Source organism: Pleurodeles waltl, chromosome 10, assembly GCF_031143425.1.
Source record: "Pleurodeles waltl isolate 20211129_DDA chromosome 10, aPleWal1.hap1.20221129, whole genome shotgun sequence".
NCBI classification, from domain to species: domain Eukaryota; kingdom Metazoa; phylum Chordata; class Amphibia; order Caudata; family Salamandridae; genus Pleurodeles; species Pleurodeles waltl.
This window is the reverse complement of record NC_090449.1, coordinates 630,111,798-630,138,576: the sequence shown is the minus strand read 5'-3', so window position 1 is coordinate 630,138,576 and position 26,779 is coordinate 630,111,798. Positions and strand designations below refer to the sequence as shown.

Sequence of the window (26,779 nt, the reverse complement as noted above, 5' to 3'; positions counted from 1 at the left end):
TGTAGCAAGAGAGGATAGTTTTATCAAGCCCTCTATTAAGACGATTGTTCTTCATCCACTGATGAAATTCATTAATTTACAGAGCAGTATTTTGGCCATAAACGGAGTCAGACTGAATGATTGAGGCTTGAAGCACCTATAACTCTCTCTGAACTGGAAACTGCTATTGGCTCTCTGGCTAAAGGTAAGGCCTCCAGCCCTAATCAGATCCCTCTAGAATTCTGTGGTACTTTTTAACATATCTTTGCTCCGCTCCTCATGGATCTCTTTCACTATTTTGAAGTAGCCAGTCGGGTACCTGATTCTTGGGGAGAGACCAACATTGTTATCTTTTCACAAGAAAGGAAAGGATCATATGCTTTGTGGGTCGTATCAGCTCATTTCTTTAATTAATGTGGATTCAAAGATTTATACATGAATTCTCGCTAATCAGCTGTCTGTAGTCCGCTCACACTTGGTAGATACAAACCAGCATGGCTTTATTCTGGACCGCTGTTAGAAAGACCCGCAAACAGTACCTTGGATTTGCAGGGCATTGTGATCCTCACAGTGCGCTCCGGAGAGCGGCGTCGCCGTCTCGGTGCAGGGGTCATTGGGCCCTTGAAGTCACACATATTACAGATCGAACTCTGGGCTGATGAAGTCAGGATCACTGGCGTGAATGGCATCGGGGCTGCTGTGTAAAGCGAGATGGTGCGACGTACGGTGCCCACAGGTCACGGTGCAGGCAGCGGCTTGCTGACAGTAGTCCAACACCGTTGGTGAGACCATGGCTGCGGTGTGAAGCGGACGGTGCGACATGCGGTGTCAGTAAGTCACAGTGCAGGCAGCGGCATCATGGTTGCTTAAGCACTGTCGGTAGGCGCAAGTCGGTGGTGCGGATCAGGACGGGCTCTGTACGGCATCTACGGGTCCCGGTGCAAACAGGGATGTCTTTTGATGACACTGGAGTCTATGGTGCTGACGTCAGTGGGCTGGGGCTGCGGGACGGGACGGTGTTTCGTGCTCCTCACAAGCGGTGTCCACAGGCCACGGTGCAGGCAGTGGCGCTGGTGTCAGCAGGAGCGGTGGCGTTGGGGATGCCCAGGCTGCGGTGTGAGCAGGTGATACTGGAGTGCGGGCCCACAGGTTGCAGTGCAACCAGCAGTTCAGTGAAATCGTCTGATGACAGCATCGATCAGACTAGGGTTGTGGTGCGAAGTGGGCAGTGTGGCTCCATGTGGCGTTGGTAGGTCACAGTGCAGGCCAGTGGCGTTGTTGACAGCGTTGCAGTGGTTTTTCTTCATTTACAGTACAGAACACACAGTTCCCAGTGCTGCAGGTTGAGGAAACTAAAGTCTTTGGTGTCCCTGAGACTTCCAACAGGAGGCAAGCTCTACTCCAAGCCCTTGGAAAACTTTCTCAAGCAGGATACACAACAAAGTTCACCCTTTGCTCTCTTTAAGGCAGAATCAGCAACTGCAGGCCAACCCAGCAAAGCAACACAGCAAAGGGGCAGTACTCCTCCTCCAGCTCTTCAGCTCTTCTCCTCGGCAGAGGTTCCTCTTGATTCCAGAAAGATTCTAAAAGTCTGGGGTTTTGGGTCCAATACTTGTATCCCTTTCTGCCTTTGAAGTTGGCAATCTTCAAAGTAAAGTCTCAAGTGTTTGCAAGATCCTTCCTTGGCTAGGCTAGGCCCCAGACACACACCAGGAGGTTAGAGTCTGCATTGTGTGAGGGTAGGCACAGCCCTTTCAGGTGTGAGTGACCACTCCTCCATCCTCTCCTAGCACAGATGGCTCATCAGAATATGCGGGCTACACCCCAGCCATCTTAGTGTCACTGTCTAGAGAGAGGTGCAAATATCTCAATTGTCAAACTGACCCAGACATGTAATCCACAAACGGGCAGTCACAGAATGGTTTAAGCAAGAAAATGCCTAATGTCTAAAAGTGGCATTTTAAAACTAACAGTGGCATTTTAAAAACCAAATGCACTAACGGACGTATTTTTTAATTGTGTTCACAGACAACAAACTCCATATTTGTATCTGCTCTCAAAGGGAGTCAGCACTTTAATAATATTTAAAGGCAGCCTCCATGTTAACCTATGAGAGAGATAAGCTTTGCACAGTGAAAACCGAATTTGGCGGTATGTCACTGTGAGGACATGTAAAACACATCAGTCCATTTCCCTCCTTTAACATACATTGCACGCTGCCCATGGGGCTACCCCGGACTTACCTTAGGGGTGCCTCACACGTACAAAAAGGGAAGGTTTGGGCCTGGCAGGTGGGTACACTTGCCAGGTCGAATTTGCAGTTTCAAACTGCACACACAACACTGCAGTGGCAGGTCTGAGCCATGTTTACAGGGCTACTAATGTGGGTGGCACAACCAGTGGTGGAGGCCCACTAGTAGCATTTGATTTACAGGCCCTGGGCACACATGGTGCTCTTTACTAGGGACTAACCAGTAAATCAAATATACCAATCAACAGAACAATTTAGATAGGGAGCACTTGCACTGATTAGCAGTGATAAAGTGTGCAGAGACAATAACCAGCAGCAAACAGAGTCCTAGTACACCATAAAAACAGGAGGTCACAAGGCAAAAAGACAAGGGAGACATGCCAAAAGCTGCCAGGTCTAACAGATGCGAAACAACATCCCATGATAAAACACCTCAATCACGGCCATGGCGATGGCCTCTTTTGGTGGGCATCAGTCGGCATACTCCTTCTGAATGCTGAGAAGGCTTTGCCCGGTTCTCCTTTTCCTTCCTATGGGGGTCGAGGAGACCACTGGACTTGGTTAATGCTTTATCTCTAGAATTCAATATCTACATTGGGCTGAAAGCAAAGATCCGTTGCTCTGGTTCTTTCTCAGATCCCATAACCATCTCTCATGGTACTAGGCAAGGGTGTCCTCTCTACCCTCCACTATTTGCTTTATGTATAGAGCCCTTTATTCAACACCTGAGGTTATCTGAGGTGATTCAGCCCTTCAAGACACATCGGCTCGAGGTCACGGTCTTGGTGCACACAAACTATCTGGCTGACTTAACCTTACCCCGATCAGTGGCTTGGAGGCGGTAAAGGCTGCGGCTCAAGCGTTTGGCAAAGTCTCTGGATACAAACCCAACACAGATAAGATTCAGTCTGTGTATTGTTACTCCTCCCTGTTCTGACAAAAGATTAGTACAGACTGTTATCTATCTGGAGGTCATTTTATCTCTTCGGATGGCTGACATCGTTGAGAATAACTATGAGAATCTTTATCAACACTTGGGTAACATTATCACTGAATTGAATCGCCTCCATTTAGGTTTGTTTGGATGCTGTAATTTCAACAAAATTATTTCCCTCCTGAGTTACCTTTTTTGTTCTGTTGTATCTTGATTTTTCTCCCAGAATCTTTCTTTAATAGGGTGGAGGCTCTGTGGCAGCTGTTTATCTGGGGTTACAAGTAACCTTCATGTAAGATACAACTCCTTCAACAACTTAAGGAGGAAGGGGGGGGTTTCTCTTCAGGTATTGCGATTTGTGTTTTTTTGATCTTGCTTCATTTTTCTCACACCTCTGCTTGGTTTGGAGATGAGGGACATGGGGCCAGATGTATGAAACTTTTTTGCACTCACAAACGGTGCGAATCGCAAAATTCAGCCGTTTGCGAGTGCAAAAATGTGGTCTGTGATGCTTGAAAAGCATTCGCAGACCAAAAATAAGAAATCGCAAAAATTGCGATGTTTTTTTTTTTTTTTTTTGCGTTGCGACCTGGTTTTGCGAGTCGCATTTTGCGATTCGGTATTTCCTGTAGGAAATTGCGAGTCGCAAAATCCAAGTCGCAAAGAGATGCATAAAAAAATCGCAAATTCCGATTTTTCGCAGAATGGCATTTTGCACATGCAAAATACCACTAAGTGAAACCAGGTGGTAACCAGGTGCAACCTATATAAAGAGGCCCAGAATGCCTCAGACTCTTTTCCACAATGGCTGCACTCTACGTCATGGCGAGGAGGATGAGGATCTTGGCAGGTTTGAGGAGAGGGAGGAGGAGACAGGAATGCATTTTCAGAGTGCGCATTACACTTTTTAACCTGACAGAGGAGGAAATATATGAGAGGTATAGGTTGAACTCACCCATTACACTTGATCTGATAGATGAGCTACAACCCATACAGCAGCGCAGAACACTAAGGACTCACAGCATACCCACCCATGTGCAGGTATTATGCTCCCTCCACCTACTTGCCTCAGGGAGCTATCAAGGGGTAATAGCAGCAGCTGGGGGGTATCACAGAGTACCCTCTCTAGATTTTTCAATGCATTTATCAACGCCATGCTGAGCAGAATACACCGGTACATCAGATTCCCCAACACCCCACAGGAAATACAGCCGACAAAATTTTTATTTTACCAGATAGCACAGTTCCCCCACGTCCTAGGTGCCTTAGATGGGACACATGTGGCAATCTGGCCACCATCAGCCACAGAGTATGTGTACCGCAACCGGAAATACCAACATTCAGTGAATATACAGGTGATATGCAATGCTTCCTACATCATAACTGATCTCGTGGCCAGGTACCCAGGGAGCACACATGATTCGTACATCTTTCGCCATAGCGGCATACACACAAGACTGCTAGCTGGGGAGTTTGGAGAAGGATATCTACTAGGTATTGTCCCTCTATACAATGGCGCATTGATGGCGTGCTGATGTCAGATGGCTCAGTTACTCATCATACCCTCTGTCCCTTCAAGGAGACCGTGCCTACGCAGTGCGCACCTACCTACATGATGATGCCCTACATCAATCCTGCAACACCTGCTGAACGGAGATACAATGCAGCACACAGGGCGACCCACAACGTGGTGTAGCGCACATTTGGAGTGCTGAAGAGTCGCTTCCGGTGCCTCCAGAAAAGTGGAGGGGCACTACAGTACAGTCCAGAGACCACATGTAGAATAGTGGCTACTTGTGCAATCTTGCACAATATAGCTACCACCAGGGGCATACCTGTAGAAATATGTGATACTGAATCTGATGAGGATGATGATCCCATACAACCCCTACAGCCAGCAGACAGGAGCAGTGCAGCAGACATCACACACAACCATTTCAGATGTAAGTATGAATGACAAAAATCCACTGACAACTGTACATGTAGTGAAATACATTTATTACCTTAATGTCAGGTAATGTTCGTTCGACGAATTGCAAATAAAATGAAGTGAAAAACTAGAGACAATGAAGGTCCTGAATAATGCACTATTACGTCACAGTGAAAACATTACCCCTCTGGCAGCTACAGTTATTTTTTGCGGCCACGCACACCATTTGGGTGCCCAGTTACCTCACTGGCACCTCTGTTCTCCGCCTCAGTGGCAGTGCTGTGCCTGGCATTGCGCCATCTGGTGTCCAATGCTGGTACAGCTATACTGCTGAGGCTGGAACTGTCCTCTGTGTCCCCCAGTGCAAGCTCACTAGGTGTGGCTGACCTCTGTCCCATTATGTTATCGATCACATTCGTGATCTGTACCAGTCCGTTTGCAACATCCCTGCTGCTGTGTGCTACCTCCACTTGTGCAGCCACTGCACGACGTGCAATCGGTGATGTTGCATTTGTCACCCTGTTCACAGAGCGACAGAAGCCCCCAAACCTGTTCATAAATCTGCGCTCCTGTCTGCGGTGGCTCACCCTCTCATGGCGCAGCTCCTGGCATAGTTCACGCACAGCACAAGTGAGCTCTCTGGTGTCCTGTGATGCCTGCACCTGTCCCTCATGCAGCAGTTCTGTATTAGAATTGAGGCACTCAAGCTGCCGATGCAGGCCCCCTATGTTGCTGTTATGTTCCTGCATGATTTTCTGTAAACCAAGGATCCTCTTGTTTTGTAGGCGCTGCTGCTGCAACATTTCAGCTTCCAGCCCACCAAATAAGGAGGGACCCTCACCTGCCTCATGCTGCTGTGCACCAGAATTTGTCGCCATCCTGCGGGGTGCTGTGGTCTGCTGACAACTGGCCTCCTGCATCTGGCTGCGCCTGCCTGTTGGTGATGGTGTAATTGGCCCTTCCCGCCGCTCATCTGAGTCTTGGCTGAGCTCTGGCAGTGGCAGTGCCCTGGGCCTGCGTCAGACAGGCGCAATGGTGAGAGACTGATTTGTGTTGGAATCACAGGCTGGATGGGTGTCAGTCGCGCCTACGCTTGCTGATGCTGTGGCTGCTGGGCCTGGCCCACCTGCAACGACAATATGCAGCATGTCAGTTATGTTTGTTACAATTACGGTCACACAGTGGTAATAAAGGTACAGGTACTTCTCGTCACTGTGCTGTGGGTGTTGTGTTCCTCTGGGTGTCGCTCTACTTAATTACATTGTATGGGCTGCTTTCAGCTGTGGGTTGTGGACTGCCACTCCCATAATGCATTGTTGTGCTGCTTCTAAGATGTGGACTGGACTACTTCTCACAATGTTTAACATTACTTGCGAATTCCTAAGGGGCTTTTGTACATACACATATGGGGTTACAATTCAATATTGCACTTACCTTGGCTGGTACTTGGTGTGCCGGAGGTGTCTATTTCTGTGACTCAAGTCACAGCTTCAGGGAGGAGTGTCGACTCCACTAAGTCCTTTAATGGGGTGGATGGTGCCTCTGTGGGTGGACCGCCTCCTGTGCCCCTGGCCTCCTGCAGTCTTCTTGCCACCCTCTCCTTCGCATGGGACCGCAGGTCATACCACCTCTTCTTTATCTCGTCGACCGAGCGCTGTGCCACTCCAATTGCGCAGATTTTGGATTGAATATCTGCCCAGAGTCTTCTTTTCTCACTCTCCGGCACCTGGAGTGAGCTTTTGCCAAAAAGGCGGTCATGGCTCCCGACCACCTCCTCTGTCAGCACCTCCAGCTCTTGCTCGCTGAATTTGAGCTTCCTCTTTCTCTCACCCTTCTCCTGTGCTTGGCCTGAGGTGTCCATCCTTGCTCAGGTGTGCTGCCTCCTTCAGAGTGTTGCTCTGTGTGGCTGGGCTGCTCTCTCTCTGGATGCTGGTTTGGGTGTGGAACCTGAAACTGCCTGGGATGACTCACTTCCTGCTTGTGATGTCATCAGGATCCTCCAGGTGTGCTTTTTCAAAATTTCTCGCAATTTGTGATTTTTTACCGATTCGGTAAAAAATTGCAATTTGCGACAATGCAAATTGCGATTCAGTAAATGGGCCTCGCAAACCACAAATAGCAATTTTTAAGAAATCGCTAATTCCGAATCGCAAATTTGTTACATGGCCAATTGCGACTCAGAAATAGTGATTTCTTAAAAATCGCTATTTGCGATTCGCAAACTCATTTTTTCATACATATGGCCCATGGTTACAAGGGCGTATGTTTGCGGATTATATGGCGTTGGGGATATTAGTCATCCCTAGTGTCGGGATTCTCGATACAGTGTATTTTGAGTGGACTCGGTTTAAGGCTAAAGGTCTTTCATCTTATTTGGCGTTCTTTAAAGCTAATGTTTCCCAATCTTACCCTGCTCAGTCAGTTAACCTATCTCAGTTACGATCTTAACTTACCCTCTTGTGAGCATAACTGCTTTTATGGGAACTAAGAGAGGGCCAGACTCTTCACCCTGGGTCAACTATTTCAGGGCGAAGTTCTTCTTCAAGCAGCTGCAGCACTTGTACGTTATTCCCCATACTTGTCGCTACCCGTATCTCCAAGTCTGTCATTTTCTGTCTAGTCTTACTAAAGATGAGATCCAGTCTTCGGATAATTATTTACTAGAGCTGGTAGCAAAGGCTCGAGTAAAGAGAAAAATTGGCCTGGTATACAGCTGTATCTATCAGCATTTGCGGGACCACAAGGTCGATCCTCTCCAGTACAGTGCTAATAAATGGATCCAACTCCTTAATTCTGTGGTGACTGCTGGCCATTTGAGATGTAGGTAATATCGTGTGGCAATCGGTTCTTAATGTATCACGTGTTAAGGTGCATCATTTCAGATGTATCAATGACTTTTATTATACTCCACACCACCTCTTTATTATGAAGCTTCATGCAGATGCTCGTTGTTTGCGGTGTGGCTGTGAGGGTGCTAATGCAGTTCATATTTTTGCCTCCTGCCCTGCTTTGTGTCTATATTGGAACTTCGTTTTTGGTAACATGTATAGCATCTCAAGTTTCCAGATGGTGATGGATCCGAAACTGATTATCCTGGGACATTCGCTGGCTATCCCTCCTCATTTAGTAGGTTTATATTCTTTGCAATCTTTCTTGCCACACTTGTGCTTGCACGCTCTTGGCTGTGTAGTGTGACCCCTGTAACCGGTGGCAAGAATTTATGAACATCAACATGTTAAGAGATGATGCTGGAGTCTGGATGACACCCACCTCAGCTGGTGCCCACATGCAGCGCGATACCTGGGGAACTACTTATACCACACCCCTACAGATCTCTATGAAGGGAATCATCTGAAGGTCTTGGCAGGAGTCAGGAATCTGGTACGTATCTGGCAAACTCTTTTGTTAGCTTCCATTGGCAAAATAGCTCTGGCAAAGATGGTTATTTTACCCCACCCTCTTTATTACTTTGAGAACCTTGCAGTTGTTCCTCCGCGCTCCTTCTTCAAAGAGCTAGACACCCACCTAACTACACTCGTTTGGGGGGCACTGGCCATCATAGGGTTGCCTTCGCTAAATTACAACTACTGACAGATCGGGCGGTCTGGGAGCTCCATCTTTCAAGGTCTATTTTTTGACAGCACGATTCCAAAGGCTCTCCCTTTAGACCACTACCTAGGGAAAGCTACCAACGCACAACGACCTATTCCAATACCGGCCCGGACATTCATGGCTCAAGTGCATTGACTGTCCAAAAGCACCCCAATATATATACCCCAATGCTCCCCCTGGTCAGACTACCCCGTCACTCACGCTTGTATTCGGCCAGGGACTTGGACTGACCACTCAGTGCTTACAGTGAGCGACCTTTTCTCAAACTGACATCTCCTCCCCTTTTAACAGCTGGCGGAGGAGTGCTAACGTCAAACCCAACAGTTCCTCTTGCATAGACAGCACACTCACACATGTCAAACACTTATAGTTCCAGTATACGTGTTCCTAACTAGACTAAGTATCATAACAAAGGTAAGCAGTTCCTTTTATAGAAAAGATGAAGATTGAAGAAATAGGTATGATTTAAGGCCTGAGGTACCAGGAAGGGTCTGATCCTCAGGAGCAAGAGCCCTTACACACCCAGAGGGGTGTCAGGCTTCATCATAGGGCATGTTCCTTGTCGGGCTTGCACTGCACTCCCCTACGGGCACCCACAAGGGGGCTTTTTGCTAGAGATCTTTTATGTAAAATGCCGAATGTGAAATGTGGGTGTGGGGCTAATGGTGTAGATTGGAGGAAATATTGGTTGTGCAGGAAAGTAAAGGCTAAAACGGACTAAGTGGTCCTCAGAGGGATTTTTAATAAGCAAGTCCACCTGCCTAATTGAAATAATTGAAAGGGTGGTCGCTATCTGGAGAGACAATGATCTTCGATAGCTCAGTGGGTCAACATGTTTCTTGCTGATCCAAGGCATTACTGATCTTATGGCAATTCATCAGGACCAATTTGTCTAATCTACACAGTGATTGGAATCTAAACTTATGTGTTTCCAGAGATAACCACTTACCAAAACTTGGTGTAGGTTAAAACCTTGTTATAAAAACCGACCCTATTTGGGTATAAACAATGTCTCCTCAAAGGAAGGCAGAGCAAACGCTAATTAGTGTAAGGAACGCATAGTGGCATCCAACGACAAACCTACCCCAGCTCTGCTTCCTCAGAAGTTACTATTTTCTAACCTGGCATCATAGGTTCTCAAGGTCCTTTTAAAACCTTGGAGCGATTTCCCAGACATATAAAGAAAGAGGGTGAATTGTTTATAAAATGAAAATGTTTGCTTATGCATTTTGGCATTAAAGAGGAATGTGTGAAGTGTTAAATGTAATCCTTAAACTGATATCCTGAACCCAAAATGCTCATATTGAGAAAACAGTTCTTTGAGTCCCTCCCAAATGTCAGCATAATCTCATTAACAGGTTATTTTAAAGCATGGTGCAGAATAGAAAAAAAGCCCCCTCCTCACTGCCGCCCACTCTGCTCTTCTAAACGATGGGCACATTCAGTGAGTTCATAACCTCCCAACACTGCACTGCATCTTGAAACACTTAATTGTGTCCACTTATTCGGGCAAACTCTTTCTCATGAAGCTCTGTGTGCACCCAGGACTTGGTTAAATTCAGAGAATTAAAATACCCAAAGGATTTACAACAAACAATGCCTAGTTAAATGACTTTACACTACATTGGGTGACCAAACTATATCTAGCACACACTGTAGCAAGAAGAAGTATATATTGTTTACAATACATACCCTTTCAATGTTTTTACTTTTTATTCCAAATTTCGAAGGTACTGATTTATTCTTAAAAGGATTATAAAGAAATGCCTTATTTTTCACTTTCCACGCCATTAATCCTTACTAAAGCCAGACATATTGAATTTGATGCTGCTTTTTAGTTGCACCTACATTGCAGCAAGTGATTAATTTACAAATAGTAGCTGTGAACGCCCTTCACCGCTCTTCAGATCGCTTCCAAACAGTCCAAAAATAATGATGCAGTACCGTCCAAACCCATCTGCTCAAGAGCATGTTTTAGCAAATGCTCATAGCACACACAATTATTACAGTGCGTTTGCACTCATTAGGCAAACTGTGGTAATGCAGTAGTCCACATTCTCAACAGTGTATTCGTTGCTAACTGATAAAGTGCTTGACTCATGAAATATTTGTTAACAGTTGCTTTTTATTTTTCATCTCTTTTATTCCACACGTTTCCTACCCTTATCACGGGACCTCTTCAGAGTTACAGTAAACCATATAAAACCACATGAATATCCAACATATCTTACGAATATGTTTGGCATATGTAATTTAGAAGATTATTTTAAAAAGACAAGTGAAACATAAATAATTTTTCCTAAAGCACTTGTATATCCAGTCCAACATTTTAGACACATTGTTATAAGTGTACAGATGATATTTCATTTTCAGATTTACTGTATAATGTTTACGTGTGGTATTGGTTGACTTAATATACTACTTTCACAGTTTTAACATTTTCAAAAAGATGGCCAGGTTGAAAACTCTAATCCAAATCACTAAAGACAAATTATAAATTATTACAAGGTTCCATTAACATTGTGAGAAATGTTGTGCATCAATGCGTTCTAGCAACAACACTATTTCATCAATTGGTCTGTGATAAACCTCATTTACACAAAACATATTTTAAAAGATTGTGACTATTACCTTGATTGCTTGCAAACTGTTACAATCAATATTCAAAGTTCTTACCCTTTTCACTTGCAGCATAAAAAATGTTCCTTTATCATCAATTTATTACGTATATTTGGAACATAAGAGCAGATGTCTAAATCTAGTGTAAGGTGACCTAGTGAAAAAAAATATATATGGGCTAAAAAAATCCTGTAGGAATATAATTCTGTTTTGAAAAGAGCACATTTCACGGTAGCCGAACATATGCACAGTCTCAATATGTGCTTTGTTTTATACACAGCTCATGGAAACGCCTTAACAAAAACTTTTCTCTTTAAATAATGACTACTGTTATCCTTAGTAGAGGGGATAATCGAATACTAGCCCTTTCGGTGGTTAGTCCGATAAATATAAACATTGTTGTATGCCAGGTAATATAAACATAGCCTCAAATCATTCCATTATTCTAAAATATATAAGCATGCAAGGCTCTTAATATGTCCCCTTTTATGTATCTATCACATTGTCATAATAGTTTATTGTTTAGTGGTTAATCAAACTTCCTTTTGAGAGTTCATGTGTCTTTTTTAATCTGCATTATGATTGCTGGGTGTGAGTAAAACACAAAGTCTACCTTACAGCTGATATCTGGGATAGAAAACAATACCCACAAATACTTTTTTTTTCTTTAACATTTTGGCGTAGCAGGGCTGAGGTTGACTTTCTGTCTGACTCTACCACACAGGAGTTAAGAGTCACTACCTGACCAGGACTATGGCCCTCATTATGACTGCGGCAGTCTTTTGCCAAGACAACCGATGCCACCGGAAGACCACCAGTGCTGGTGATCTTCCGACCCCCGTAATATGAATGCCACCGGATATTGGCACCAACAGCGGTCGGATATCCAGCGGCATTCATCAAGGCGGTTGGTGGCGCTCAGGCGGTTCCACCCCCAGGACCCCTGAGGCAGAAAAAGACTGCCCACAGAATTACAACCAGTAATTCTGTGTGGCGGTCTTCTGGTGGCATGGCGGTGCTGGCGGTTGGAGCGCCTGTTCCATCCCCTAACGGAGGAGCACCTCGTTGGGCAAGGTAAGTGCCTTCCACAAGGGCAGGGGGTGGAGGTGTGTGAATGGGTGTGTGTGAATGTGTGTATGCGTTTCATGAATGGGGGAGGGAGAGCGAGTGTCTGTGAGTCTGTGAGTGTGTGAATGTGGCGATGGTGATGCGTGTGTGTATGCATGTGGATGGGGGGTGCATGGGTGAATGTGTAAGGGGGTGCGAGTGCGTGCATGCATGTAGTTGAAGGGAGGGGGCGGGGGATGGAGAGTGTATGCGTGCATGTGTGATGAGTATGGGTATGTATGCATGTCAATAAATGGGGGTGAATGTTGTGAGTGCGTGTTGGGGGGGTGTGGGTGTGTGATTGTGTGTGTGTTGGTGCATGTGTGTGGCAGTGTTTTGGGGGGTATCCCGGTGACAGGAAGGCAAGTTCCTGTCATCAGGATACCTTACCCCCAGCATTTTGTGGCGATGAGACGACCAAGAAAATGCTTGTGGTGTCTCAAGTCTGAATGACCTCGGCGGTCATCTGACTCCAGCTGGGCTGCAGATGGAAACTTCCAGCCCGGTGGTAAAGCGGCAGGTCGGCAGGGAACTTTACGGTTTGTCAGTGGCCAAACTCCCGCTGTCGTAATATGGTGGTCTGCACCGCTGGTATCGCGCGGTGAGACCGCCACAGCGGCCCTAGCGGTCCATGCACCGCCAAGGTCATAATGAGGGCCTGTGTCTCCTACTAGATTTTCATTTTAGCTGGTAGGTCTTCCTTCGCAGTTACCAGGACAATGTCTCCTACTAGATTTTAATTTTAGCTGGTAGGCCTTCCATCGTAGTTTTTGGTCTTTTGTCATTGAAAGAGAATGAAAAATGTCCTAGTTAACGTAACAGAAAGTTTAAATTCTATTAAGGTCACGGAGGCAAGGATTATGCTTATTGCCTTCTTCACCTTATTACAGTAGCCATATTAAAATAACCAAACAAAAAACACTTTTCCCCCGAAACCACAGGGAAATTGGTAAAAACAAACAGGCAACATAGTTCACCAGATTCCATGATGGAGTCAGGTGCTAGGGTTCTTCATATAGTCCTTTGACTCTATCCTCCAAATCCTCTTTCTTTGCTGCTCGCAGCCCAGATAGGTCTGTTTTTTTCTGTTCTCTTGCCAAATATTGGATTGTTGAGTTGATTCACTGTTTAGATGTGATTGCCTATGCATCGCGGGACTGCATTCTTCATATAGTCCTTAGCCTCTATCCTCCAAATCCTCTTTCTTCGCTGCTCGCAGCCCAGATAGGTCTGTTTTTTCTGTTATCTTGCCAAATATTGGATTGTTGAGTTGATTCACTGTTTAGGTGTGATTGCCTGTGTATCCCAGGACCACATTGAGCTCCTATGTGACGTTTATAATATTCCCTGGAATGCAGAGTGTTGTTCTGGCTTGCCGTCACAAGGTGGATTTTCTCTATGGAATGTACTGCACAATTTTAGAATTCCGGTCAGGATCCAGAATCGTGAGGAGATTGCCTGTGGTTCTGCCTGCACCTAGGGAGTGACGCCCTCGCTGTGGAGGGTCTGTACAGGCTGTGAAGCATAGGAGTGGGGCAGGAGCAAAGGGGCAAGCAACAACGTGAGAGTTGGTTGTAGGGGCGAGGATGCAACAATGCAGGAGGGGCGGTTGTGACTGATGTTTAAAAAAAGTACTTCAGATAAGTCAACCAGTGGAAAGGCGCACATATGCAGTACTTTGGACTTGCTCCAGAGGAGGGACACGAAATAAAAGTGAAGCTGCAACATGATGTAAACAAAGTGTCTTGCGAGCAACAGGGCATGCATTTTGAGACCTAAAAAGTAGCAGGATGGCAACCTTTGAGACAGTCAAAAGTCTACTTTGGAACTATGTAAACAGAAAGTTAAATCTGCATTGTAAGGACAACAGTAGAATATTAATGGTTTATTCAACACGTCCCAAAGAGGTAATTTTCAGATGAACATGTCCTTAATCCGGACTCAAATGAATTTCTGCCCATATTTAGTGTGTGCAAGTGTACACCTGCCCCAGTCATTACCTCAGCAATAGATGGCCTACAACCACATGTACTGTTCTTAATAGGAGAAAAGGGATTTCATTAGTTCATCCATTACACAGTTCAGTGTGCTTGTTAACAGTATAGTTGAATGGCGATAATCCTGGTAAGTGGAGATTTGGCATGAGTTGTGACAGATGGCCAAGGCACAAACGTTGCTCTGAATAAGTGCTTGTGGAGACAGTCAATTGGTGGCTGAGCAGTGATAGGGGTGACCAGGCAGTTGTATGGATGACAGTAAGTAAGTGAGATGTGATGTGGGTGCCAGTGCATAGACTATGCTGCTTGGGCAGTGTGTGCAGCTGTGGATTCATATCTGGGATTGTGAAATGTTGCTGTTTGTTATGTCTAATTGGGAAGAAGGCTATGATGTGTTTCTCCTGCGCCTCTGTTTTTTCATAAATGTGTGTGATTTGTAGGTTTCCCTGTGTGCCAATGGACTGAGAAGCAAAATCTGTGGACATCTCACTCACGAAATTACAATTTGAAAAAAGATCTTCCAAAAGTACCCAAAATACCTATGTTATCAAGCCATTATCCTGATTTGATTCACCTACACGTACGAGGTGCTTTTTCATCGTAGGGAGTCTGACTGCAAGTTGGTAGGATGATAGCCATTAGTAGCGTGCCGCCACAAAAATGAGGAAATACTTTGCCCCAGTATTTGACACTTTCAGAACATTATGGATTATAGAAGCTTGTGGAATCCATTCATCTCACACTGACTTCTTGAAGATCTCTGTTCCATATTTTTTTGTCATGGGTGGGTTTTCTTGAGTGTTAAGTGACCCTAGACAAAAAGCTGCAAACATACCATTTCACAAATTATAATAACAAACCATGCATTTGAAAAACTCCCCAGGTAGCTGCTGTTTTTGCTTGTTCGTCCCTGTTGCACCAGAGTCGCCCACACATGAGGTTCCATTTTAATTGATATATTAGATAGCTGGGTGGAGGGGGAGCTTAAGAAGACCAAAGACTACGCCATGATCAACAGCTCTACCATATCCCAGAGTTATTAAAAAAACAACTATGTATCCCTTATAGTTAGTGGGTCCCTCCTCCCATATAGTGAAGGATGCTAGGTAGATCATCTGACCTACTTCTCCACAGCTGTTAGAGTGCAGATGGTGACTAGAGGCCAGAGAGAGAGAGAGACATCTTTTGTAAAGAGGCCAAGCCTCCATTGTATTTTATTTCCTTCTTTTCCTGTAACTAAAAATGACCCCTGCAGTAATGTAATGTATTGTGGACTTGTAGAGTGCAAACCTGTCACCAGTGAGGGTATTAAGGTACTGTGTAAGTGTGAGCTGTGCATGAAGGTTCAGTTGAAGAGGCAGGTTTTCAGTTTTTGCAAAACTCCATAAGAGAAGTGGGGGAGAGGTTGTTCCATTATTTGGCTGTCAAGCAAGAGAACACCCTGCCTCCTATTTTGCTTCTGTAGATATGGTGGTGGTGGGCAAGCACGAGTGATGCAGAGCAGAGGTTCCAGGTTGGTTGGTTGGTTGACATGTATGCGGTGCTTGATGCAGGTGGGGCCCAGCTTGTTTAGTGCCTTGTAGGCGTGAGTGAGCATCATGAACTGGCAGTGTTTCTGAATGGGAATGACATTCCCATTTAGAATGGCAGTCTGAACGTATTTTGTGTGACCTGTATGGAGCAGATCAATGGATTTCATCTCAATTCACCACCACCAATGCAGGCTAAAATACAGATAGCAGATAGAGGACAGAGAGACACTCCTTCTGTCAGATTGCCCAGATTCCACGTTGCTTTATTATTTTTTGTTTGATAAAAATTATCCTTACACTCCAGATGGCATTTCATGCCTTGTTGACACCTATGAACTGGTGCCCCTCCTGAAATGCTGATGGTGGGAAGAGGATAGAAATATTCCTTATGCTAGGATGCCCAGATTACCACTCTGTTTTTATTTTGTTTTTCATTAGAGCGCAATGTGCTCTCGAGTCCAGGGGACAGGCCTCTGTAGGGAAGAGGGTTTGGTTTCAGCCCAATTCTATAACATTTCCTAGGGGAACTATTAGAAGTATGCCTGGCACTGGGAGATGGCAAGGAGTGACCAGAAACCAAGAAGCAGTGCCTACCACTCAGTATGGTTGCTCTTACCAAAACTATATTCCTTCATATTTAGTGGATATTTCAGTGAGCTTCGCTTGTTCCACTGAGGTGGTCCAGAATGGAGATAGGTCTTGTGGCATGACTTGTCCTCCAAACCCCAGTCGATCTCTCCACCTCAAAGAATTAAGTACCTCTCAGTTCATAATGGGGATTTTTGGTCAATGATTATTCTCTTGTAGTTCCTTATAAGTGACAGAGGGTCAAGAGGCCGCTTCTCAATCAGTACTTCTGTCTTGAGGAGCAACAGGTGATATAGCTCTCTTTACAGATGCACCAGCTGCAGGATCCGTTTCAGTGCCATCTTTAAAAGTGGGCATTGTTGGGAAAGTGGGGTCTCGGGAAATGTCAAGCCACAGATACTCCTCAGAAGTGTTTAAATGTTATCATTTTTATTTCTTGTCTACAGGCAATTTAAACTGCTTATGATCTAATTGCTTCCCTGTCTATCTCAGTTCCCTCCTACTGATTCAATGGCTTTTCTCCCTATTTTTTGTTTGTCCCACCCGAGGAGAGTTATGAGTTCACTTTGATTTGAATTGACGAAATGTATCTTTCAACTGTTGACATCAGGGCCTTTCATTGCGGTGCATGAGGGTCTATTTTCTCTCTACTTGCTCTCTGCCATACCTGCCACTTTCCTGCTGTTTATTTATTTATTTTTAATATTTTGGCTCTCCCCCATCACTCGCTTGCAGCCCCCCACACCCTCCCCAAACTCTCCCTGCTGCACACCCAGTTTTTGTCTGTGACCACTTTTTAATGTGTTTTAAAGCATTTACAGGGAGAGCTGGGTGTACCTATACTTGTCCTCATACATGATGCCCACCTTGAAATGCTTTTTCTTTTAGAAAAATATTCCAAGATGTGCCCACACGTGGCTGTCATCTTGGAATTGTTTTTTTTTTCTTTTTTTTTTATAAGGGATGAAGAAAACCATTGACAGATGGCTAACATGCATGTGACACACAACATTTCCAGACGCATTTTCTTTTGCATTCAGAAATATTATTCCAGGAGGAATATGCACGTGGTAACGCTGAGATTTTAATAAAATTATGAATATTAATGTATTTGAGTGTTGAATTTGCGTAGAAATTGTAATTACCCAGAGATAAAATAATGCACGCATTTGAAAGTGTAACCACGTGAGTGGCCACCATTGTTCACGAAGTGTACTTATTGATATGAAATGTTGAGCTTATGTTTGATGTAGTAATATGTCATATTAAGGGTTATGCATTATATATTAGCTTTATTAATTATAGGCCTTAACTCAGCAGAGGTCTTGGCCTAGTTGCACGGCCTCATGTCAAGCTGCATGTCTTAGGTGTTTAATAAAATGTCTGCTTAGAGATTTAAATTGTGATTTCCCACTGTACTGTCCATGTGCTCGTAGCTAAAATTATTTCTCATGAGAACTGCTTGCTAGAAGATGCTGTACTTGCTAATGCAGCATTGTTTAATGTAATGTGTGTAAGACTGACTTGCTCAGGAGAAGCCAACGGAGACTGTTTGGAGTATAAGCTTAAACAATATTGTTACCTGACAAGCCGGATGATGAGAACACTACAAAAGGAGCCAATCAACATGGGAACCATGTACTAGTAAAAATGGAGATTTGAAGTTTTAGTTTTATTGGCTAGAGTGTGAACATACGTTCCTTTGACCAATAAGGACTTGGGAAGTAGTTTTAGGGAATCTAACTTTGCCAGACTGCACATAGAGAAGACCGCCCATTTTCCGTCTTGAGAAGAGATGTACTTAACTTTGCTGCTTAAAGACTTTACCTTTTCTGAACTTTGATGCTGAATCCTGATGCCTTGCTGACCAAACTGATGTCCTGATGACGAAGACTGTCACAGCTTGCTGACCAAACTGTGGATAGGTATATTGACTATGATACTGTTTGCTGTGTCTATTTGCTTTTATTTCTGGTTACCAACCGTGCTATTTTGATAGAGCCATAGTTAGATGTTTTCCAGATTTGTGCTGACTAAATTGTTTTGCATGAAGCCCAACATGCTAATTCTAATCTGATGTTAGTTAGGGTGCTCACTGATGAAGTTTACTATATAAAATAACAGCTGATGTCTTTCCTTTGCTGAACCTAAATGTATGTAATATTGTTTGCGCAGTTATTCTTGCTATTAATTTGCACTGTAACTTTGGAATGTGTAGTGGCTCAAGCCTGATTAGATTGCGTTTCTTTGGCCGCTTCGGACAGCTAGTGTTGTTTCTGTATGTTTATCAATTGATTATGATATTAACCTACATCGAATTAGCATTGTTAATATAAAGAAATAAATATTCTAACTTTTACATAATGGTGTAGTTATTCATGACTGCAAGGTCATGGGGTGTGACAATTACTGACTCCTATTGATTATTAATGTTATTGACGGTTATTGATTATTCATCTGCACATGCAGGATATATGGTGGGAACATCTTAAGCACAGTCAAAAGGTCCATCGATCTATTTGCATCCCCTTGTAGGTTTACTTATTAAGGTCAGGCGCGCTAACAGAGATGGCAGCAGAGATTGATGGTTTGTCTCCTAAAGAGCCCATGACATAGTCCAGAAAGAGATGTAGTAGAGTATTTAGTCCCAGAGATTGTAAGTCAGAAATAACAGGTGTCCCCAGAGATGGTAGTAGTTTGATGGTCTTGTCTCTTGAGAGCTCATCATCACTGAGATTTGGATTTATTTTTTCAGTGATACAAATTGGAGAGAAAATGGGTCCTTAAGTCCTTAAGATGACTTTCCCAGAATCTTGGAGGTTGCCAATGATTGTTTGAGGATGTTCTCGGCATTCTGGTGATAGTGTGAATGAAGTAGGTTTTGCACTTGCACAGCTTATGTAAACTGCAGGTGAATTGTGATGTTTGTGAAGGTTTAGGGAGTTTGCATACTCCAAATGAAGTTGTAAAAGGAGTGTGTGTACTCCACAGTGTGAGAGTAGGGACGTCATTGAACGTCACATGAGTGTGGCGCTTTGTGCTCAAAAATTGTCCACGTGGTTGTTGATGTACGGACCCTGCGTGGTCTAAGACTCCGAAGAATATTGAAAAGTGTATGAGACACTTGGTTTTTGTTGTAATTAGTGTGGTTTAATAGGTCGATCAAGCGTGGTCGACGAGTCAGAGTGTGAGTCAAGTGAGTGAAATAATTTTTTGACTGAGATCTGGCAAGTCCTATGTGCACCAGAACATACCCACTGATCAGTTGAGAGTAAAACTTGCAGGTCAAATTTTGCTTGCAACATAGGCAGACTGAGAAAGAAGGAGTAGCTGCTAGAGTGAGAGCCGTCAGTGAAAAATCCGTAATGCTTCTGAAGCAATTGAGTTACCCTGCCTGTAGTAAACCGACAAATTGGGTTCTGATTTTGTTTAGTGCTCACAGTAATTTTGCATTAGTTTAGTGTGAATCTGAGTTTGGAAGGACAAGCCCCAAGACTTTGTCAGTCGCAGTACGTGTGAGTGTGACGTCATTGGAGCCGCGCTGGGATAGATTGGTTAGTGAGAAGGGTCGCGCACGGATTGTCAGCCGTCCGTGAAGCGCAATTGGTTGAGAAGGTGGGTGAAGAGAATTCTGGGATTAAAAGTCCTTTCCTGATTTAATTTGAATAACATAAAGGTCGCAAAAATTAAATTTTTCAAAGTTTTAAAGAGTGCTTTAAGGAGAGATATGTACAATACGAGTATAGGGGTTATTGCACTGCCAGAAGGTACACCAACTTACGTTGTAATCGAAGAAAAGGGTGTTGCGCCATGTCTTTGGTTGAAACAATGGTGCAAAGTGACAGAGAAAGATGGGAGCCTAGCGTTTCCTGACAATGGAACAGTCAATTTGAGGAGTCTAGAGCATTTGAGGAGGGTGCTGTATGGCCTGAAACCCCCTCCGAGACCAGCACAGTTCAAAGCATTATCGATCTGGGAGTTAGTAGCCAGACAGCATCAGCAACAGAAATTTGAAAAGAGAATGAAAAAGGCAGAAAAGACACTAGCGGAGGCTAGATGGGACCATGCTCAGAAATTTTGGAGAACCGAGACTTCACAGGGGATTAAGTTATTCCCAGCAATTTCACAAGACAGTGAGAGAGAAGGAAAGAAGTCCACTGGAAAGACTAACAGAAGCCCTTCCGAGAGTGGGGAGGCTAGAAAATCTTTGACATATGAGGAAGAGTCAGACGACGATGAGTTTATTATACAGTTATTGAGAAATAGTCCACCACCATATGTAGCACCTAAGTAGTCTGAGTACCAGTGCTGATCCTTCAACTCCAACACAGGCTAATGTGACAAGGAGTACGGTGCAGGTTAATCCTACCCGACGCAGAATCCGATGCAGAGCAGTCTTAACTCCCCTACTACTCCAGTAGTACAAAATCAGGTGCCACAGCCAAATGTCCAGATAATCTACCCTGATGTGCCTGTTGTAGAAACTGACACTAATCTAATAATGTCTACAAAACAGGTTTTCCCGAAACCGACGTTGGTTCAGACCGAGCCGACTCCACTTTTACTGCCGCAAGTAACACCAAGATACACCCCAATAACAGGAACCTAGTCAGATATGTCTGTACTGATGAGCCAAGATATGGGTGTTGCTCAACCACAGAACCTGAGTGTTAAACCAAGTCCAGATGTCGTATCTGTATCTGTTACCATTGGGCCGATTGGGCCCATGTTTGCACAAGGGAACCCCAGTGCAGATGGACAGGGAGTCCTGAGTCGGAATGCATCGAGGGGTGTGAACAGATTAGAGTCCTACACAGAAGCAGAGTTGAGATATCTGTGCCCGAAGATTACGAGGGAAGTGAGTTATGTACATCAGAAGCTAGCAGACCTGGCAGAGAAATACGGCATTGAAATAGAGAAAACAAAACATTCGAAAAGGAGTTACAGGTTAGATTTTGAGGTTAAAGACTTAGAACACATGAGATCTGCCGGAATGAAAGCACACCTTAGGGAGTTGCTTCAAAATGCCGACACTTGGGGAGCATTAGACAAATGAGAAGGCAGATGGGTAAAGAAAAGAGATAAGAGAAAAGGGGATTCTGCAGAGCTGTCTGCAATTGTGCAGCAGGACAAGGATCCAGTGAAAAGTTTACAGATGAGCAAGATTCCAGGTGAAATTTTGTTCATGTTCCTTGGAGCCAAAGTGACATTCTGTTGTTTACAAATGATTATCCCAGAGTGAGAGAGAAGCCAGTGGAATGGTACCAGCAGACAGACAGGTTTGTGAAATTTGCAACATGACTGTGGGAGGACTTGAACACTCTGTTAGAGATAGTGGTTCTATGGATGGAGTGTAAGAGGAGTGCAGATCGGCGAACAAAAGAACAAGAGAGAGATCAGGTTACAGGTGCGCCGTCTCCTGAGGTAATGAAGTATTACTACAAGGTGATTGAATTCCTGAAAATGAGAATTTTGCCCAAAAACATTGACTGGCAGAGAATAGACAGCTCAGGAAGCAAAGGAATAGATACCTGTGTATTATGAGAGATTGTTGTAGGCATTCAAGCATTACAGTGGTACAGAGACAATTGATCCGAAAGACATGAATCATTTTGTGTTCAGATTTGTGGAAGGATTGAGACCTGAAATTAGCCAGATGATTGTCATTTGATTTGCTGGCAAGCTAAGCTGATTGATGAGGTGTTGCAGTATGCAAAGTACTGTAGCGACTAGACTAAGTTGAAGCAGAGAAAGTTGAAGGAAAAGGCGATGGTGATTCAGATTAAAGCTGCACGAACCGGGATGCAGGGAAATTTTCCACAGCAGCAGCAGGAAAATATGGTGTTTCAAAACCAGATAAGAGGTAGAGGTTGTGGAGGTAATGTGAACTGAAGTCCTGATTTGAATACTGTAGTTATTCAGAATGAGATGCAGGGAATAAAGAAATTGTTGCCTAGCCATGCTTGCGGAGCAGTCGGACATTGGAAATGGGAGTGCCCAATGATGGTGCAGGAAGGTGTGGTTCAGCAAACTAATGACATCAATTTGTTTTAAAACCTGAGAGGACTGAGAATGAGAGGTCTTAACCCGAATTTTCAAAATAATGTGAAACAAAGGCGGAATTTCCAACCCATGCAGCAGGTGCAAATGCCACGTGTACAAATGACACAGTTGCAGCCAATGCAATAGCAGGTTCCCATGATACCTACACAGCAAATTCAAATACCTCAGGCTCCAATGGAACAGCAGCAAGTGATGCTTCCTCAACAGGTCACAGGTCAGAGGTCCAGCCAAAGTAATAACACTGTACTCCAGTTCCCGTTACACAGTGTGATTGGAATAAACGATGATTGGGTTAGTGAAAGTTCAGATGAGGAGGAGGTATGCTTGCAGCTTCCTTAGAAGTAAACCAGAAAGGTCCCTATACGAAGTGAAAAGTCCTAGGTCACAGAGTTTCATTCTTGGTTGACACAGGAGCCTCACGCTCTACAGTGAGAAGTGCAGAAGTTCCAAACTTGCCCCTTTCAGGAAAGACAGCCCACATTGTGGGAGCAGCAAATCAGTATATGACCAACCCAATCACAGATCCAGTTCAGTTTGAAATTGGCAACTTTCAGGGGTTGCACAAATTCGTAGTCTGCAATTCAAGTCCGGTATCCGTCTGGGAAGAAAGTTGCTGTGTAAAACGAGGTGCTCGATTACTTGCTCAAATGATGATACAGACGAATAGCGATAATGAGTATGACCCAGCTCCAGAGACTGGGTGTGAGACGATAAATAAGGAATACCCTCTGATTAATTTAATTCCAGTGTTGGAGCTTCACCCTGATTTACAGGGAACGGCTAAAGAGAAAGTGTGGGATCTGACAGGGAAAGAGATAGGTCTGTTAAAGGGAGTTGAGCTAGTTAAAGTTTCTGTAAAACCGAATGCGCTTTTCCTCTGATTCCCCAGTACCACATGCCACAGGATGTTTTTATAAAGGTTGCCCAAATAATTGCAGAATTTGTGAAACAAGGGGTCCTGAAGGAAGTGATGAGCAGCCCGTTTAATTCACCGATAATGGGATTGAAAAAGCCCTGTGGGAAAATTCGAATTGTCCAAGATTTGAGAAAAATAAATGACATTGGATCAAATGTTGCCCCGTGGTGCCAAATCAGCTGTGATAATGTTTCAGATTCCATGTGATGCTGAGTGGTTCACCGTCATTGATTTGTCACAAGCTTTCTTCTCTGTGCTTCTTCATGAGGACAGCCAATTTCTCTTTTGTCTAAAATTTTTGGACTGAGTTTACTGTTGGTGTACAATTCCTCAAGGGTTCTCAGAGTCACCTTCTATATTCAATCAGATCTTGAAAAATAATTTGGAATCGTTGGAATTGCCTTTCCAGTCGACTTTGGTACAGTACATTGATGACTTGCTGATTACGTCCAAAACAAGGGATGAGTGCAAGTATGACACGATTGCCTTGCTGAACCAGTTGGGAAAGAATGGTCATAAAGCGTCTCCACTTAAATTGCAGCACTGTCATAAAGAAATTAAATACTTGGGTCACCAGATTGAGAAGGAATCAAGGAAAATATCCTGAAAAAGGGTAACAACCATATTGCAGATGAATCCCCCGACCACACAGAGAGATGTCAGGATGTTTCTAGGGATGGTAGGCTACTGCCGCCAATGGATTCCCAATTTTTCAGTCATTTCCAGGCCTTTGGAGAAGCTTACCCTTAAGGAGGTCACGGATCCCATGGTGTTAGACCAGGCTTGCATGAAAGCGTTTTCTAAATTGAGAGAGAAGAGAGTCTGTGCTGCGGCTTTGGGTATGCCTATCTACACTAAACCTTTCATATTGTTTTGTCATGAGCGTGATGCATGTTCCTTGTCTGTCTTAATGCAGGTCCATGGAGGTGTAAACTGCCCAGTAGCATATTTTTCAGCTACTTAGGACCCAGTCACAGCAGCTTTACCAGGCTGTTTGCGTGCAGTTGCAGCGGTTGGACAGAGCCTCGCAGAGTGTGAAAGTGTTGTGATGGGACATCCCCTAACAATTATGGTCCCTCACTCAGTTGAAATTCTCTTTACCCGCACCAAAACTCAATATTTAACCAGTGCAAGATTGACCAGATATTAGACGAGTATTCTAGGGTATGGTACATGCTATTTGGGGATAGTTTTCCCAAGGATTGTTCAACTTGGCGACTTAAAGAAATTTCTGAAAGTTACTGAGTTACATCATATTAGAGGGAGGAGAGAGTCTCCTTTTGGTATAGTGGGAGATATATTTGAAGCAATAATTCTTTCAGTGGGAGTTGTTCTGAATTCTATAAAGATTTGAAAATTGTCTACTATTGTGGATAACATGCTGACAAATTTTTCAGGAGCCATACTCCTGATAGATACTGAATTAGCTGCTGAAAGAGCTATGACTCTTCAGAAACGCCTTGCGTTAGACATTCTTTTAGCAAAGGATGGCAGAGTTTGCAAAATGCTTAATTCTAGGCATTGCTGTTCGTTCATTCCTGACAGTAGTAAAGAAATTAGAACCTTACTTACTAATTAACTAATGAGACTGATTTGAAAGAATTGAAGGAACCAGGTGTTTGTGGAGAAAGTTGGCAAAGGATTTGCTTCAGTGGGAATTGGCGCAGCAACATTGGGAAAGGGATATTATTGAAAATAATACAGAGGATATTGATTATTGTCATTTGTTTAATTGGAATATGGGGAATATGGAAATTGTGTAAACAAATTATATTAAAGAAGACAAAAAATAATCAGAGGAGAGAAGAAAACAAAAGGGAAAAATTGTTTAGGGAAAATTCGAAAAGGGAACAAAGATTTGAAGGGACTGAAATGACAGAATTTAGCAGAAGCAAAAATTTGTATTTGAAAGTTTAGTGTGTTGACATATTTAGTCATCAGAGGAGGGATTGTTAATGCTGACATTTTAATAAATTAATGAATAATAATGTATTTGAGTGTTGAATTTGCATAGAAATTGTAATAGCTTAGAGAAAATAATGCATGGATTTAAAAGTGTGCCCACGTGAATGGCCGGCATTATTCACGAAGTGTACTTATTAATGGCTTATTAATATGAAATGTTGATCTTATGTTTGATTGATGTAGTACTGTGTCATATTAAGGGTTATGCATTATGCATTGGCTTTATTAATTATAGGCCTTAACTTAGCAGAGGTCTTGGCCTAGTTGAACGACCGCATGTCAAACTGCATTTCTTAGGCATATCATAAAATATCTTCTTAGAGAATTAAATTGTGATTTTCCACTGTACTGTCCACGTGCTCATAGCTAAAAGTCTTTCTCATGAGAACTGCTCGCTAGAAGATGCTGTACTTGCTAATGCAACATTGTTTAATGTAATATGTGTAGGCTGGCTTTCTCAGGAGAGGACAATGGAGACTCTGACTGGAGTATAAGCTGCAACAATATTGTTACCTGACGAGCCGGATGATGAGAACAGTACGAAATGAGCCAATCAACGACATGTGAACCATGTACTAGTAAAAATATAGATTTTAAGTTTTTAGTTTTATTTGATATAGTGTGAACATGCGATCCTTTGACCAGTAGGGACTTGAGAAACATTTTTAGGGAATCTAACTTAGCCAGACTGCGCATGCTTAACTTTGATTCTTAAAGATTTTGCCTTTTCTGAACTTTGATACTGAATCCTGATGCCTTGCTGACCGAACTGATGTCCTGATGATGAACACTGTCACAGCTTGCTGATCCAAACTAAGGATAGGTGTATTGACTATGATATTTATTGTTTGTTATGTCTATTTGCTTTTGTTTCTAGCTACCAATTGCGCTACTTTGATAGAGCCATAGTTAGATGTTTTCCGAATTTGTGTTGACTAAATTGTTTTCCATGAGGCCCAACATGCTAATTCTAATCTAATGTTAGTTAGGTAGCTCACTGATGAAGTTTGCTATATATGATAACAACTGATGTCTTTCTTTTGCTGAACCTAAATGTATGTAATGTTGTTTGCACAGTTATTCTTGCTATTTGGACTGTAACTTTGGAATGTGTAGTAGCTCAAGCCTTGATTAGATTGAGTTTTTTTCGCTGCTTCGGACAGCCAGTGTTGTTTCTGTATGTTTATCAACTGATTTCGAGATTAACCTACATTGTATTAGCATTGTTAATATAAGGAAATAAATATTCTAACTTTTACATAATGGTGTGGTTATTTATGACTGCA

At 43.5% G+C, this 26,779-nt stretch overlaps 1 protein-coding gene and 2 long non-coding RNA genes across 7 annotated transcripts in view; 2 read left to right on the top strand and 1 right to left on the bottom strand.

Annotated features, from left to right (window-relative positions):
• Positions 1-26,779, bottom strand: part of LOC138261774 (uncharacterized) — a 510,577-nt gene that overhangs the window by 56,500 nt on the left and 427,298 nt on the right. The window lies entirely within an intron of this gene.
• XRCC2 (X-ray repair cross complementing 2) overlaps positions 1-26,779 on the top strand; it is an 89,941-nt gene that overhangs the window by 61,289 nt on the left and 1,873 nt on the right. The window lies entirely within an intron of this gene.
• LOC138261775 (uncharacterized) lies at positions 24-6,306 on the top strand. Its single transcript, XR_011199151.1, has 2 exons — positions 24-184; positions 5,880-6,306. It is a non-coding gene; the product is annotated as an uncharacterized lncRNA (long non-coding RNA).